The sequence below is a fragment of the Coregonus lavaretus genome (assembly GCF_964263955.1).
Source record: "Coregonus lavaretus genome assembly, contig: HAP1_SCAFFOLD_5168, whole genome shotgun sequence".
Classification (NCBI taxonomy): domain Eukaryota; kingdom Metazoa; phylum Chordata; class Actinopteri; order Salmoniformes; family Salmonidae; genus Coregonus; species Coregonus lavaretus.
In genome coordinates, this window is record NW_028167063.1 from 7501 (window position 1) to 17500 (window position 10000).

The following is a 10000-nucleotide window of genomic DNA, read 5'->3' on the forward strand; positions in this document are numbered from 1 at the left end:
AACATGGGCTGGTGTTTGATGTTTACCAGGGCACTGGAGCAGCACATTGTCATTATTCATCGGTGCCTCTCCTCTCCTCCCTCCCAGTCCTGTACTAGTTGTTGGGCGAGTGGGACTCCAGGGTGGAGGGGGAAAGGAGCCACTGTCCCTCTGCCAACTAGCCCAGAGAAGAGGGGACAATACAGGACATTCCGTTGGCAGATATGGGCTGGGATATGGTACTACGTCCCAAATGGCACCCTATTCCCTATACAGTCTACTACTTTTGACTAGAGCCCTGGTCAAAAGTAGTGCACTATATATGGAATAGGATGCCATTTGAGACGTACCCTGGGTCTGGGAGAGACTGGTGTTTCTGAGGAGCAGGGCTTACTTCTATTCAGCTCAGCACAATGTGTAACCGGACCCTGCAAGCTGCCTGTGCCAACCAGCCAGCCAACCAGGCCCTAAACCAGCCAGCCAGCCAACCAGGCCCTAAACCAGCCAGCCAGCCAACCAGGCCCTAAACCAGCCAGCCAGCCACCCAACCAGGCCCTAAACCAGCCAGCCAGCCAGCCAACCAGGCCCTAAACCAGCCAGCCAGCCAGCCAACCAGGCCCTAAACCAGCCAGCCAGCCAACCAGGCCCTAAACCAGCCAGCCAGCCACCCAGCCAGCCAACCAGGCCCTAAACCAGCCAGCCAGCCAGCCAACCAGGCCCTAAACCAGCCAGCCAGCCAACCAGCCAACCCAGCCAGCCAACCAGGCCCTAAAACCAGCCAGCCAACCCAGCCAGCAAACCAGGCCCTAAACCAGCCAGCCAGCCAGCCAACCAGGCCCTAGACCAGCCAGCCAGTCAGCCAGCCAGCCAGGCCCTAAACCAGCCAACCCAACCAACCAGCCAGCCAGCCAGGCCCTAAACCAGCCAGCCAGCCAGCCAGGCCCTAAACCAGCCAATCCAACCAGCCAGCCAGGCCCTAAACCAGCCAACCCAACCAGCCAGCCAGCCAGGCCCTAAACCAGCCAGCCAGCCAGCCAGGCCCTAAACCAGCCAATCCAACCAGCCAGCCAGCCAGGCCCTAAACCAGCCAACCCAACAAGCCAGCCAGCCAGGCCCTAAACCAGCCAATCCAACCAGCCAGCCAGCCAGGCCCTAAACCAGCCAATCCAACCAGCCAGCCAGCCAGGTCCTAAACCAGCCAACCCAACCAGCCAGCCAGCCAGCCAGCCAGCCAGGCCCTAAACCAGCCAACCCAACCAGCCAGCCAGCCAGGCCCTAAACCAGCCAACCCAACCAGCCAGCCAGCTAGCCAGCCAGCCAGCCAGCCAGCCAGCCAGGCCCTAAACCAGCCAACCCAACCAACCAGCCAGCCAGCCAGCCAGCCAGGCCCTAAACCAGCAAACCAACCAGCCAGCCAGCCAGCCAGCCATGCCCTAAACCAGCCAACCCAACCAGCCAGCCAGGCCCTAAACCAGCCAACCAGCCAGCCAGCCAGGCCCTAAACCAGCCAACCCAACCAGCCAGCCAGCCAGGCCCTAAACCAGCCAACCCAACCAGCCAGCCAGCCAGGCCCTAAACCAGCCAACCAGCCAGCCAGCCAGCCAGGCCCTAAACCAGCCAACCCAACCAGCCAGCCAGCCAGGCCCTAAACCAGCCAACCAGCTAGCCAACCAGGCCCTAAACCAGCCAGCCAACCAGGCCCTAAACCAGCCAACCCAACCAGCCAGCCAACCAGGCCCTAAACCAGCCAACCCAACCAGCCAGCCCCTAAACCAGCCAACCAGCCAGCCAACCAGGCCCAAAACTAGCCAGCCAGCCAGCCAACCAGGCCCTAAACCAGCCAGCCAGCCAGCCAACCAGGCCCTAAACCAGCCAGCCAGCCAGCCAGCCAACCAGGCCCTAAACCAGCCAGCCAGCCAACCAGGCTCTAAACCAGCAAGCCAGCCAGCCAGGCCCTAAACCAGCCAGCCAGCCAGCCAGCCAACCAGGCCCTAAACCAGCCAGCCAGCCAGCCAGGCCCTAAACCAGCCAATCCAACCAGCCAGCCAGCCAGGCCCTAAACCAGCCAACCCAACCAGCCAGCCAGCCAGGCCCTAAACCAGCCAACCCAACCAGCCAGCCAGCCAGGCCCTAAACCAGCCAATCCAACCAGCCAGCCAGCCAGGCCCTAAACCAGCCAACCCAACAAGCCAGCCAGCCAGGACCTAAACCAGCCAATCCAACCAGCCAGCCAGCCAGGCCCTAAACCAGCCAATCCAACCAGCCAGCCAGCCAGCCAGGCCCTAAACCAGCCAACCCAACCAGCCAGCCAGCCAGCCAACCAGGCCCTAAACCAGCCAACCCAACCAGCCAGCCAGCCAGGCCCTAAACCAGCCAACCCAACCAGCCAGCCAGCCAGCCAGCCAGCTAGCCAGCCAGCCAGTCAGCCAGCCAGGCCCTAAACCAGCCAACCCAACCAGCCAGCCAGGCCCTAAACCAGCAAACCCAACCAGCCAGCCAGCCAGCCAGCCAGGCCCTAAACCAGCCAACCCAACCAGCCAGTCAGCCAGGCCCTAAACCAGCCAACCCAACCAGCCAGCCAGCCAGGCCCTAAACCAGCCAACCAGCCAGCCAGCCAGCCAGCCAGCCAGGCCCTAAACCAGCCAACCCAACCAGCCAGCCAGCCAGGCCCTAAACCAGCCAACCAGCCAGCCAACCAGGCCCTAAACCAGCCAGCCAACCAGGCCCTAAACCAGCCAACCCAACCAGCCAGCCAACCAGGCCCTAAACCAGCCAACCCAACCATCCAGCCAGCCAGGCCCTAAACCAGCCAACCAGCCAGCCAACCAGGCCCTAAACTAGCCAGCCAGCCAGCCAGCCAACCAGGCCCTAAACCAGCCAGCCAGCCAGCCAACCAGGCCCTAAACCAGCCAGCCAGCCAACCAGGCCCTAAACCAGCCAGCCAGCCAGCCAGGCCCTAAACCAGCCAGCCAGCCAGCCAACCAGGCCCTAAACCAGCCAGCCAACCAGCCAGCCAGGCCCTAAACCAACCAGCCAGCCAGCCAGCCAACCAGGCCCTAAACCAGCCAGCCAGCCAGCCAGGCCCTACACCAGCCAGCCAGGCCCTAAACCAGCCAACCCAACCAGCCAGCCAACCAGGCCCTAAACCAGCCAACCCAACCAGCCAGCCAGCCAGGCCCTAAACCAGCCAACCAGCCAGCCAACCAGGCCCTAAACTAGCCAGCCAGCCAGCCAACCAGGCCCTAAACCAGCCAGCCAACCAGGCCCTAAACCAGCTAGCCAGCCAACCAGGCCCTAAACCAGTCAGCCAGCCAACCAGGCCCTAAACCAGCCAGCCAGCCAACCAGGCCCTAAACCAGCCAGCCAGTCAGCCAGCCAGCCAGGCCCTAAACCAGCCAGCCAGCCAGGCCCTAAACCAGCCAGCCAGGCCCTAAACCAGCCAGCCAGCCAGGCCCTAAACCAGCCAGCCAGCCATCTCTTTCTTTCTCTAGTTACAGTAGCTGAACCAGTATAGACTTCCTCTTCCTGGTATCAGTCACACCACTGAGCTGCATATCTCCCATCTTCTTCCTCTTAAAAGGTGCACTATGCAGAATTCGCTCCGCCATTTCCTGGTTGCTAAAATTCTAATAGTTTGCCTAATGTCAGTTTATGTGACAAAACAAGCCAGTTTAGAATCATTTTACAGTCTAAACCGCTGTGAAATATGTTTTCTATAACCAAAAATGTTGTATTTTCAGCTGTTTGAAGCTGGTGTACAAAACTGAAAGTAAAATATGCAAAAACAAACCTTAAGACCGCGGGAGCATAGAAATAGCGCACATAGAACAGATCTACCGCTTCTTAGACTTGCTTTCAATGAGAATAAAATGTGAGGTCTATAACTCACATTTCTATGTGAATTGGGTCAGGTTGCCTGAGTGGCGCAGTGGTCTAAGGCACTGCATCGCAGTGCTAGCTGTGCCACTAGAGATCCTGGTTCGAATCCAGGCTCTGTCGTAGCCGGCCGTGACCGGGAGACCCATGGGGCGGCGCGCAATTGGCCCAGCGTCGTCCAGGGTAGGGGAGGGAATGGCCGGCAGGGATGTAGCTCAGTTGATAGAGCATGGTGTTTGCAACGCCAGGGTTGTGGGTTCGATTCCCACAGGGGGTATGAAAAAAAAAAAAAGTACGTCGCTCTGGATAAGAGCGTCTGCTAAATGACGTAAATGTCGCCCAAAAAGTTACATACAGTGGGGAGAACAAGTATTTGATACATTGCCGATTTTGCAGGTTTTCCTACTTACAAAGCATGTAGAGCTCTGTCATTTTTATCATAGGTACACTTCAACTGTGAGAGACGGAATCTAAAACAAAAATCCAGAAAATCACATTGTATGATTTTTAAGTAATTAATATGCATTTTATTGCATGACATAAGTATTTGATGCATCAGAAAAGCAGAACTTATATTAGGTACAGAAACCTTTAATTGCAATTACAGAGATCATACGTTTCCTGTAGGTCTTGACCAGGTTTGCACACACTGCAGCAGGGATTTTGGCCCACTCCTCCATACAGACCTTCTCCAGATCCTTCAGGTTTCAGGGCTGTCGCTGGGCAATACGGACTTTCAGCTCCCTCCAAAGATTTTCTATTGGGTTCAGGTCTGGAGACTGGCTAGGCCACTCCAGGACCTTGAGATGCTTCTTACGGAGCCACTCCTTAGTTGCCCTGGCTGTGTGTTTCGGGTCGTTGTCATGCTGGAAGACCCAGCCACGACCCATCTTCAATGCTCTTACTGAGGGAAGGAGGTTGTTGGCCAAGATCTCGCGATACATGGCCCCATCCATCCTCCCCTCAATACGGTGCAGTCGTCCTGTCCCCTTTGCAGAAAAGCATCCCCAAAGAATGATGTTTCCACCTCCATGCTTCACGGTTGGGATGGTGTTCATGGGGTTGTACTCATCCTTCTTCTCCCTCCAAACACGGCGAGTGGAGTTTAGACCAAAAAGCTCTATTTTGGTCTCATCAGACCACATGACCTTCTCCCATTCATTTTTTTTTGGGTCATTGGCAAACTTCAGACGGGCCTGGACATGCGCTGGCTTGAGCAAGGGGACCTTGCGTGCGCTGCAGGATTTTAATCCATGACGGCGTAGTGTGTTACTAATGGTTTTCTTTGAGACTGTGGTCCCAGCTCTCTTCAGGTCATTGACCAGGTCCTGCCGTGTAGTTCTGGGCTGATCCCTCACCTTCCTCATGATCATTGATGCCCCATGAGGTGAGATCTTGCATGGAGCCCCAGACCGAGGGTGATTGACCGTCATCTTGAACTTCTTCCATTTTCTAATAATTGCGTCAACAGTTGTTGCCTTCTCACCAAGCTGCTTGCCTATTGTCCTGTAGCCCATCCCAACCTTGTGCAGGTCTACAATTGTATCCCTGATGTCCTTACACAGCTCTCTGGTTTTGGCCATTGTGGAGAGGTTGGAGTCTGTTTGATTGAGTGTGTGGACAGGTGTCTTTTATACAGGTAACGAGTTCAAACAGGTGCAGTTAATACAGGTAATGAGTGGAGAACAGGAGGGCTTCTTAAAGAAAAACGAACAGGTCTGTGAGAGCCGGAATTCTTACTGGTTGGTAGGTGATCAAATACTTACGGCATGCTATAAAATGCAAATTAATTACTTAAAAATCATACAATGTGATCTCTCACAGTTGAAGTGTACCTATGATAAAAATTACAGACCTCTACATGCTTTGTAAGTAGGAAAACCTGCAAAATCGGCAGTGTATCAAATACTTGTTCTCCCCACTGTATTGCAGCTTTAAGTCTCCCAGACCTCTCACTGTTATACTCATTTATTGCCCCACTATGTCCTACCTTCTCCAATGTTGTTATCCTAGGTGATTTCAACATTCACGTTGATTCAACAACATGTTCCTCTGCCACTGACTTCCTGAACCTGCTTGACTGTCTTAACCTGGTAGAGCATGTCAACGTCCCCACACACAGACCTGGACATACACTAGACCTCATCATGACTGGAGAAGTCCCTGCCTCAGACCTGGATGGACATGAGCTAAGTGCATCTGACCATAGGGCCGTGACAACGTCTGTGAGTACTCCTGCCATGCCAACGTCTGTGAGTACTCCTGCACTTCAGCTCCGCCCCAAGCACAATATAAATGGCCCCAAGCTAGAGCGTCTGTGGAGAAGAATTGGCCTATAAAGACATCCTACTGGCCTATAAAGACCTCCTACTGGCCTATAAAGACCTCCTACTGGCCTATAAAGACCTCCTACTGGCCTATAAAGACCTCCTACTGGCCTATAAAGACCTCCTACTGGCCTATAAAGACCTCCTACTGGCCTATAAAGACCTCCTACTGGCCTATAAAGACCTCCTACTGGCCTATAAAGACCTCCTATTGGCCTATAAAGACCTCCTACTGGCCTATAAAGACCTCCTATTGGCCTATAAAGACCTCCTACTGGCCTATAAAGACCATCAGGCTTGCTGTCTCAAAGCAGTCCGCTCCACCTTCTACTCTGCCATGACAGACAACAACTGAGGAAATCCCAGGACCTTGTTCTCCACCATCAGTTGCCTCCTCTTGTTCTCCACCATCAGTCGCCTCCTCTTGTTCTCCACCATCAGTCACCTCCTCTTGTTCTCCACCATCAGTCGCCTCCTCTTGTTCTCCACCATCAGTCGCCTCCTCTTGTTCTCCACCATCAGTCGCCTCCTCTTGTTCTCCACCATCAGTCGCCTCCTCTTGTTCTCCACCATCAGTCACCTCCTCTTGTTCTCCACCATCAGTCGCCTCCTCTTGTTCTCCACCATCAGTCACCTCCTCTTGTTCTCCACCATCAGTCACCTCCTCTTGTTCTCCACCATCAGTCGCCTCCTCTTGTTCTCCACCATCAGTCGCCTCCTCTTGTTCTCCACCATTAGTCACCTCCTCTTGTTCTCCACCATCAGTCACCTCCTCTTGTTCTCCACCATCAGTCGTCTCCTCTTGTTCTCCACCATCAGTCGTCTCCTCCACCCTACAGACTCTGGCCCTCCCACAGCAACTACCGAACAATGCAACATACACTATATTTACAAAAGTATGTGGACAGCCCTTCAAATTAGTGGATTCGGCTATTTCAGCCACACCCGTTGCTGACAGCTCTATAAAATTGAGCACACAGCCATGCAATCTCCATAGACAAACATTGGCAATAGAATGGCCTTACTGAAGAGCTCAGTGACTTTCAACACGGCACCGCCATAGGATGCCTCCATTCCAACAAGTCAGTTTGTCAGATTTCTGCTCTGCTAGAGGTGCCCCAGTCAACTGTAAGTGGAAATGTCTAGGAGCAACAACGGCTCAGCCGCGAACACTCACTACCGACTTCCAAGCTGCCTGTGGAAGCAACGTCAGCACAAGAACTGTTCGTCAGGAGCTTCATGAAATGGGTTTCCATGGCAGAGCAGCCGCACACAAGCCTAAGATCACCAAGCGTCAGCTGGAGTGATGTAAAGCTCGCAGTCATTGGACTCTGGAGCAGTGGAAAAGTGTTCTCTGGAGTGATGAATCACGCTTCACCCTCTGGCAGTCCAACGGACGAATCTGGGTTTGGCGGAGAATGCTACCTGCCTGAATGCATGGTGCCAACTGTAAAGTTTGGTGGAGAAGGAATAATGGTCTGGGGCTGTTTTTCATAGATCGGTAAATCTTAACGCTACAGCATACAATGACATTCTATACGGTTCTGTGCTTCTAACTTGTGGCAACAGTTTGGGGAAGGCCCTTTCCTCTTTCAACATGCCAATGCCCCCGTTCACAAAGCGAGGTCCATACAGAAATTGTTGTGGAGATCGGTGTGGAAGAACTTGACTGGCCTGCCCAGAGCACTGACCTCAACCCCATCTAACACCTTTGGGATGAACTGGAACGCCGACTGCGAGCCAGGCCTAATCACCCAACATCAGTGCCCGCCCTCATTAATGCTCTTGTGGCTGAATGGAAGCAAGTCCCCGCAGCAATGTTCCAACATCTAGTGGAAAGCCTTCCCAGAAGAGTGGAGGCTGTTATAACAGCAAAAGGGGGGACCAACTCCATATTAATTCCCATGATTTTGGAATGAGATGTTCGATGAGCAGGTTTCCACATACCTTTGGTCATGTAGTGTATTTGATGAGTTCTTCAAAGCTAAAAATCAACACCATCCGAGAGAACATTGTCTCCTCCAACCCTAGCCCCACTCTGGCTCCTACCCCATCACCCATATCTGGCCCTCCTCTAAGTGACTTTGCTCTGGTTTCACCTGCTGCTGTGGTAGAACTCAAATGAAAACTACCAGTGGCCCCTCAAACCTATTCCAACAACACTGTTCAAAAGATGCTCAGCCGCTCTCATCCAGTTTGTAACCAGCCTGTTCAACAAGTCCCTCCACACTGGACAGGTGCCGTCAATATTCAAAATTGCAGCCGTCACCACCTCGCTCAAGAAACCATTCCTTGACCCAGACCTCTCTAACTACAGGCCTATTTACAACCTCCCATTTCTATCTAAAAGTCCTGGAGAAGATCGTGGCAACTCAGCTTCAGTCACACCTAGCGCTAACCAGCTTTACACCTAGCGCTAACCAGCTTTACACCTAGCGCTAACCAGCTTTACACCTAGCGCTAACCAGCTTTACACCTAGCGCTAACCAGCTTTACACCTAGCGCTAACCAGCTTTATACCTAGCGCTAACCAGCTTTACACCTAGCGCTAACCAGCTTTCACCTAGCGCTAACCAGCTTTACACCTAGCGCTAACCAGCTTTACACCTAGTGCTAACCAGCTTTACAACTAGCGCTAACCAGCTTTACACCTAGCGCTAACCAGCTTTATGAGGCTCTCCAGTCTGGCTGCAGGCCCATGCACAGTATTGAGACAGCCCTGGTGAAGGCTGTTAATGACCTGCACAGTACTGAGACAGCCCTGGTGAAGGCTGTTAATGACCTGCACAGTGCTGAGACAGCCCTGGTGAAGGCTGTTAATGACCTGCACAGTACTGAGACAGCCCTGGTGAAGGCTGTTAATGACCTGCACAGTGCTGAGACAGCCCTGGTGAAGGCTGTTAATGACCTGCTCACGGCTGCAGATACAGGATCCCCCACCATCTTGATTCTTCCAGACCTCGAATGCTGCTTTTGACACAGTAGATCACACCATTCTACTGCAGCACCTCAGAGAGCACACTGCCATCTGTGGGACCACCCTAAACTGATTCACCTCCTCCCTCTCTAACCGTAAGCAGTACATCACCCTCGGTGAGTCAAGATCAGAGGAGTCCACCGTAACCTGTAGTGTTCCACAAGGGTCAGTGCTAGGACCCTTTCTCTTCATTCTTTACATGCTCCCACTTGGCCGGAACTTCAGACAACACAGTGTCCATTTCCACTGCTACACAGACGACATACATGTGTACATTAAAACCAAGCCTGACGCAACATCTGGTCCGTCAACTTTGTCCAACTGTCTGGAAGAGGTTAAGTCTTGGATGCAGAACAACTTCCTCCAACTCAACAGCAGCAAGACAGAGGCCATGCTGATAGGCAGCCCCCAGAAGATTACCAACCCCTGCAGCATCCGGCCTGTCATAGATGGCCCCATCATCCCCTCTCCTTCAGTCATCACCACCCCCTGCAGCATCTGGCCTGTCATAGATGGCCCCATCATCCCCTCCTCTCAGTCATCACCAACCTGGGTGTGAAATTCGACCCTGCTCTCTCCTTCAATGCCCACACTAGTCAAGTCTGTAAAACATAATTCTTTCACCTGAAGAACATCTCCAGCCCAAGACCCTCTCTCACATTTTACATTTACATTTGAGTCATTTAGCAGACGCTCTTATCCAGGGCGACTTACAGTTAGTGAGTGCATACATTTTTCATACTGGCCCCCCGTGGGAAACGAACCCACAACCCTGGCGTTGCAAGCGCCATGCTCTACCAACTGATGCAGAAAAGCTTATCCATGCATTCGTTTTCTCCAG

The 10000-nt window shown here is 53.3% G+C and overlaps 1 protein-coding gene across 1 annotated transcript in view; it reads right to left on the reverse strand.

Annotated features, from left to right (window-relative positions):
- The window catches only part of LOC311113930 (rho guanine nucleotide exchange factor TIAM1-like), a gene marked incomplete at both ends in the record, with an annotated part of 32981 nt that overhangs the window by 5280 nt on the left and 17701 nt on the right, over positions 1 to 10000 (reverse strand). The window lies entirely within an intron of this gene.